This window comes from Elephantulus edwardii, unplaced genomic scaffold (genome assembly GCF_000299155.1).
Source record: "Elephantulus edwardii isolate Elephantulus edwardi_28Jun2011 unplaced genomic scaffold, EleEdw1.0 scaffold00157, whole genome shotgun sequence".
Lineage (NCBI taxonomy): Eukaryota > Metazoa > Chordata > Mammalia > Macroscelidea > Macroscelididae > Elephantulus > Elephantulus edwardii.
In genome coordinates, this window is record NW_006399907.1 from 613,993 (window position 1) to 621,330 (window position 7,338).

Genomic DNA, 7,338 nt, shown 5'->3' on the forward strand with positions numbered 1-7,338 from the left:
AATGGAAATCCAAAATCTCTCTAAATGCTCATTGTTGTTGTGGTTGTTATGTGCCGTCGAGTCGCCTGCGACTCATAGCAACCCTATGTACAACAGCCCTAAACTCCGCTCTGTCCTGTGCCAATCGCACTGTCTCTGACACTCCCATCCCAATTATCCCAGTCACTGAATCATTAAAATTATTTTAAAAAAATGAAAGGAATAAAAAAAAAAGACATCATGCTTGGAAAGGTAGCGGGGTCATCAGAGACCCTCAGTGAGATGGATGGATCAGTGACTGCAGCAATGGGCTCACTTTGTCAGGGATAATAAGATGGTGCAGGATAGCATGGTTCAGATCTGTTGTTTATAAGGTCACTATGGGATGGCACAGGGCGCAGACCTGTTGTTCCTAGGGTCTCTGTGAATCATACTCAACTCAGTGGCACTTAACAAAAACAACAACAAGCAGGGAAGGGAACTCTGGTGACCGAGTAGTGAGGAGTAACACTGCCAGCCCAAAGGCAAGCAGTTCAAACCCTCAGCTGTTCTGAAGGAGAGTAATGGGCAGTCTACCCCTATGTGATGTACAGCCTCTGAAAACCTGCTGGAGGGGCAGCTGTGAGCCAGAAGTGACACTAACGACAGCAGTGAGGTTTGTTTGGAACAAAGCTGCCCCTTCCTTAATTGCCTTGTTTTCACGACGTGTCTTTACTGTCAGTTGTGCTCATTGTCCCCATTTCACAGATAGTTTTACTTTCTCCTGAATAAAAATCAGTCTTCTGCAGGGGTATTCCTTGCCTGCCTAGAGTGCAGGAAGGAACTGGCTGAGTAATCCAGTCCCACTGCTTTTAGCACCACCTTGCCCCCTCTTCAGCAGTGTAAGCGGCTGTGTCTTGAGCCTTTGGGATTTCTGTGGTTTAACTCCGGTTGCTTCACTTTCCAGACTGCAAGCTCAGGATTCAGCTTCCTCAAGTTTAAGTCTTTTACCATTTACGCATCTGATTTCCAGACTCCAAAATTTAATGTGGTTCATTTTGGGTGGTGGGCTTGTGAATTTATGCCTTAATAGTCTTCTGCACTCATTGTAGTGGGTTTTTGCAGTGGGTAGGAAGTAAATGTGTGACTTGTTTTTATCCGTCGTCTTATTGTTTTATCTACATTGCCTCTGTAGTCAGATTTTCCTTCCACCATCTGCTGCCAAATTTTTGGCTCTCTCCAACCCCCATCATTCTCTCTTATAGGGGAAAAAGAAAAACATTTGCATCTAAGCTGCCTGTACTACCACTTCTGTTAATGGCACACCAGAGTCCTGCTTTCTCAACGCCCTCCTCCTGCTTTCCCCCCCTTGCCCTCATTTATTGTGTACCAGATTCTGTGCTAGTTGCTAGAGTGGTGTGAAAGATTGAGATGGGGTTACTTGATACTTAACAGTAAGTCTAAATAGATAACATGTATGGAAACCAGAAGAGTCCTTTTCATTTGGTTAGGGAAACTATATCTGCTACAGGATTATTTGTAGCTTAATCTGTTCCGTTATCTTACAGTTCCCTTCATTTAAATTGGTCCTTTGGAAAGGACTGGTCTTAGAAACCAAGGGTAAACCCACCCTGCATACCTTCCCCTGCAAACTCTTGTATTTTCTTGTCTTGTATTTTCCAAGTGGTGTCAGTTTTCTTGGCGGAGAAAGCCTACTTCCTTATTTATTCTTCAGTCTCTTTCCATAAGTTTGAATGTTTCACTTGAAACAGTGGCCTGGCTGGCCATGTGTGTTCTGTAATTATTTCACACCAGCCACCATGTTATTGTTTTCTCAGTGCTTGCTTGGTGTAAGCTTTTAATATACCCGGTCCCTAATTTGATTGGTGTGTGCTCTGTAGTAAAATAAAACCTTTATAAATGTGATTGTGTTTGTCCCTTAATATGCCTTTAACAATGACTTTCTGGCCAGTACTAATTGTAGTAATAGACTTTATTTTCTTTTACCTTGCCTGTCCTAACCATTTTCCTTTACAGTACTTGATCGCTTAGATAATGTTAATAACGAACCATAAAATATCATGGATATATTTTCGTTTCATGTAGTTCATGGATTGATGTATTAGATCAGTAGGCAAAGATATGCAGTAGAGGGTGGATATGAACACTTAATAGGAAAGAGTTATATGTGGTAGGCATACAAACTTGGAATAGGAGCCTGGTTTTCAAAAGCAGGAACTTTAAAATTAAGCACATCTGTGTTCCATGGAGGGTCTCACTATTTACTAAAACCCTCTGAATTCACCAGATCTTGAGTGAGCACCTTTTCTTTCCTGAGCCTTGTGAGTGCAGGCATCCATGCCAAACATCTTTGCCCTCAAGCAGAGGTAAGCATTTAATTATCATTTATGATATATTATAATGGAGGAACTTAGGAGAGATGATAAGGTTCAGTTCCCTTGTTGAAGGTCAGTTTGCTTGTATTCAGGTCCTGGTTTTGTGCTTAATCAACACAGGGCTGGTTAATCACTTAAACTTTCTGTTCTTTAGTTTTCTTTCTTATTTGCTTCTCTACACATGTTACCTCATAAAGGGTTTCTGAGGCTGTAAATGGGGGTTTAGTTGGTGGTTGTTAGCCTGACTCTCTTTTCATTTAGTTCTGAATTTGCAGCCTGGTCTACTTTCCCAGAAAGTTGACCTTACAGTGCTTTTTGGATGACATGCTCCAGGGACAGGCTCCTTTCCTAAGCTTATATTCCATCACAACACTTCTAATGTAAGGATTTACTCTTGTTAAGTGCTGTCGAGTCGTAGGTGACTCAGAGCAACCCTGTGAACGAAAGTCCTCAACACTTGGCTTGACTTTCATCCTTGCTCCAGGTTCATAGGGTTTCTGGAGGCAAGCTATTTACAAGCTTGTTTTAACCGGGGAGCGCGACCAAATACTGTCCACCATGGGTAACCATTCTCACATTTAACATGTCAGTGTCACGGTGTTCAGCTTCACAAGGACCACAAGTTACTGCTGTACAGCAAGTGGACAGACCTGGGCTATACAACCTAGAAGAATGTTTGAACAAAAACAATTAAAGACAGGCCTTAGGGCCACAGATTAGAGTCACCCACCTTTGGGTTGGTAGCATCACTTTCAGTCCACTAGGCTAACTGGTCTCTCTCTCTATGTTGTTAAGTGCTGTCAAGTCGTAGGCAACTCTAGCTCCTTTAAAAGCTCCACCCAAACCAAGTCATTGCCATCAAGTCCAGACTTATAATCAGAGGCCATAAATCACTCAGGAGGAGATTGCCTATCTTTTCCACTTAGAGCTGCTTGTGGGTTTGAACCATGTAACTTTAGATTGGCTGCATAATTCCTGGCCCACTAGACCACCAGAGCTCTCCGTAATAACTAGTCAAATGTAATTAAGCCTCAAACCTATTAGGTCGTAGTAGAGGACAAAACAAGAATGCCACATCAGGTTAACTTACCACCTTTTTCTGTTGTTGTTTTTTAAGTGTGACTGCTCTTTTTCTTTCAAATTTGGAGGTAGACTCTAATGTACCTTATAGTACTTTAAGTATAGTGCTGCTCTAATGACCAGATGTCCAGTCAGGGATATAGCAGCTTTGTGTAGTATGAACCCAGTTATACCAGGGGAAGAAACTTTGGATAAAATTCCTCCTTGCACAATTATGTTTGAATTTATATTTTTATATCTTTTCTCAGTTTTGAGGTCCACCAGTTTACTCCTTAACTCATTTCTAATTCAATATTCCATTTTATTGTGACTTCATTAAAGGATTTAAACTTATTGCTAGTTTTTCTTATTCACAAGAAAAATAATACCTTGTCTTGATAAATTAAAAAATGTTTGTTAGAGGATGGTCTTTCTATAAATAAATGCAGAAACATCTGTTAAGGGCAAAGTCTGAACGTGGCAGACATATGAATTGCGTCAATTCCCATCTTGTGGCCAAGATCTTTTCCTTAGGCTTTCTTTCTAACGAATGTCATGGCAGTGTTTCACAGTCTCACCGCATTAGGCAATAGAATGGCCCAAAGAAGTGGTGCCAAGTCACCCTCTTTCTTTGCTCAGCCAGTGGTGGCGATTTGTACTCACCGCAAAAAAAGTGCAGCGTGTGTTTTTTATTTTTCAGGGCTGAAAATTTGAGATCTCTCCTTCAGCTCATTTTAAGTTCTGGCTTTAGGCAATTTTCCAAATGTTTAACAGCTAACTGCTTTCAAGAAATGATTGTAATATTGCAGGGCGCTTTGGTCAGTAGAGAAAAGGCTCAAAGTCATTCCTCGAAGAACACCATGAGCCCATCAAATGACCTTTTTAAGAAGCAACTGAAATTCCTTTCTCAGAGGCACAAAATGCTAATTAAAACAACAAAAAAACAGACCCGCCCTAATTAGATCAGCCCTGGAATTCAAATGACTAAAGAGGAACATTGGGGAAAGTGGTGTAAAACAAATCATATCTTGGGAATAAATCTCCACAATGCTAAAATAGTGTGTGCTTTGCTGTTTGATTGTTTTAAGTTAAGGTGGGGTGGTTTAGCATTCTAAAGAGAAAATGGTCAGGATGTAAGAATACTGTGTACCTTCCCAGGTGCCTGCCTGCATAGTTCGCCTAGAATATTGGGCTGGTGGTGTTCTACCTTTCCTGAAGTCTACCTCATCCAGCTGCTGCTTAAAGTGAACTTGTGGTAAGGTGAGTCTGAAAATCTGTACTACTTACATACATACCAGAAGAATATCACTCTTGGTTGTTTTTATTTGATAGTTATTCTCTTTTTCAAAATTACAGGAGAATCACTCGAGTTTGTTTACTGTAGAAGTGTAGGAGTCATCATTTGTTTGTTGTTTTTGTTTTTACTGTGGAGTCAGGACTGACTGCCTCCAGCGGATTTTCAGAGACAGTAAATTACACAGGAGCAGATGGCCCTCTTTTCTCTCCCCTAAGCAGCTAGTTTGTATATTCCAACCACTTACCTTTGAGTTGGTAGTACAATTCCTTTCCCACTAAGCCACCAGAGCTCCCCTATCATTTCTTTGTTGTTGTTGTGTGCCATGGAATCGGAACTAATCCATAACTGGAGGATTTGAAGGAACTCAAAGCTGAACCTGCAACAGGTTTCAGGGAGGCTGTAAATCACACAGAAGGACACTGCCAGACTTTCTCCAAAACTGCTGGGCGGACTTACTTGAACCTCCAGAAAAGTATGGCCTTTGGGATAAAAGCAAACCTTCCTACTGACTATGCCACCAGAGCACCCTTAAGTTTCTACCACAAGTTAAACTGCTCTAAAAATCAAACTAATTTACTGCCATGGAGTCGGTTCCAACTTAGAGGGAACTTCCATCAGATTTCTAGGAGCTGCTTGATAGATTCGTGCCATTGAAGATGAGGCACTTTTGGGTTAGCACAACTGGCTATGTATATAGGACTACTCACAGTGGACTAAGACATCAGAGCTCTTAAAGCTGCCCTTGTTTTGTCATGTGCAGTTGAGTCAGGTATGATTCTTAGCAACCCTGTCAACAGTAGTTCTGAATTCCGTCCTATCTTGAAGCAGTCTCACTGTCTCTGTCACACCTACCCACATTGCCACAGTCACTGTGTCAGTTCATCTCATCCAGGGTCTTCCTCTCCTGCACTCTCACTTTATGCTTCCAAGCATGATGTCTTTCTCCAATGACTGGCCCCCTCCTCTCCACATTCCTAAAGTTTGTGCGATGGAATTTCACAATCCTTGCCTGGTTTCACTCTTGCAAGGCAGACCTGTTTATTCTCTTGACAGGCCATGGTATGTTCAATACTATTCTCCAGCACCACAATTCAAAGGCAGCGACCTGTCACCCTTAGTCATTTTGCAGCTCTCAGATGCATAGCAGGTAATTGAGAAGATCATGGCTTTAAATCACGTGCACTTTATTGTCTAGACAGACATCCTTACTCCTTAACGCTCTGGAGTTGTCCCTAACAGCAGACTTTGCTAAAGCAACTTAACTTGATTTCCTTTCTGCTGATGCCAAGAGTGTTGATTATAGGTCTGAGCAAAATGAAATTGTTAACAACCTCAATCTCATCTCCATGTGTCATGATGCTGCCAATTGGCCCAGGGGTGAGAATCTTGGCTTTCTTGATGTTGAGCTGCAATTTATATTGAACAATACAGCAAACACTTCAAGTTCTCCTCAGTTTTGATGAACAAGGTTGTGTCAGCTGCATAACACAGGTTGTTGATGAGTCTTCCTCCAAGCCTGATGCCACATTCTTCAGAGTCCAGTTTCCTGATCGATGTCTGTTCCACATATCCCTGACATACTCCTTTCTTGATTTTTATCCCTGCAGTGTTCCTTGCTCTGTTCTGACGATTGCTTCCTGATATCAGTATAGGTTTTGCTTAAGCATAGTCAAGTGTTCTGGGCTTCCCATTCTCCTCAAGGTTACCCACAGTTTGTTGTGATCCACACAACCAAATGCCTTTACATACGCAATAAAACACAACTAGACATTCTTCTATTCTCTGCTTTTAGCCAAGATCTATATGACACAGGCAGTGATATCTATCTGTAGTGCCCCAGCCTCTTCTAAACTCAGCTTATATTTCTGGTAGTTCTCTGTGGGTGTACTGGTCCAGTCGGCTATTGATGATCTTCAGCAAGATTTAGGTAGTGTGTGATATTGTTCGATAATTTCCACACTCTGTTGGATCCCTCTTTTTTTTTTTTGGAATGTGAATAAATACAGATTTTTGCCAATCATTTGGCCACATTGTTGTCCTCCAGAACTGCCTTTAGGCCAACTTAGTCTGAACTGGTTTGAGGCATGTACAGAAGCAAACAAATGACCTCTCCTAACAAAACTGACTCTCACCTTGCCCGTGGACTCAAACTTTCTCAAATATACAATGGCAAATGTGCACAATCCCATAATAAGTAATGCCACCTAACTCAGAATCTGATTGACGGGAAACCATCTTGAAGAATAACTTAGCACCTCCATGCACCTCAATTTCATAACTGCCTATATGGGCTAGTCCCTGGAAACCTTTCTCATCTCCCACTCCACCTCAACATATACCTCCTTTCCTGCCACCCTCCAGAAACTGCAGGTTATGTAAAGCTTTAGGGAAAAAAATAAAGTCATGTTGCTTTGCCCCCAAGGGGAGAGTAGAGTCCTGTGTAGCTAACTCACTTTCCCACTTGAATAAGAGTAGCAGGGTCTTGTCCAGATTAGATCTGACAGGTATCTTTAAAATTTGAGATGACTATAACAAAGCATTTCACATGCAAGCAAGATTCTACTGAAGATTATCCAAAAACGATTAGAACAGCACATCAGCAGAGAACTTCTGGAAGTCCAGGCTGGG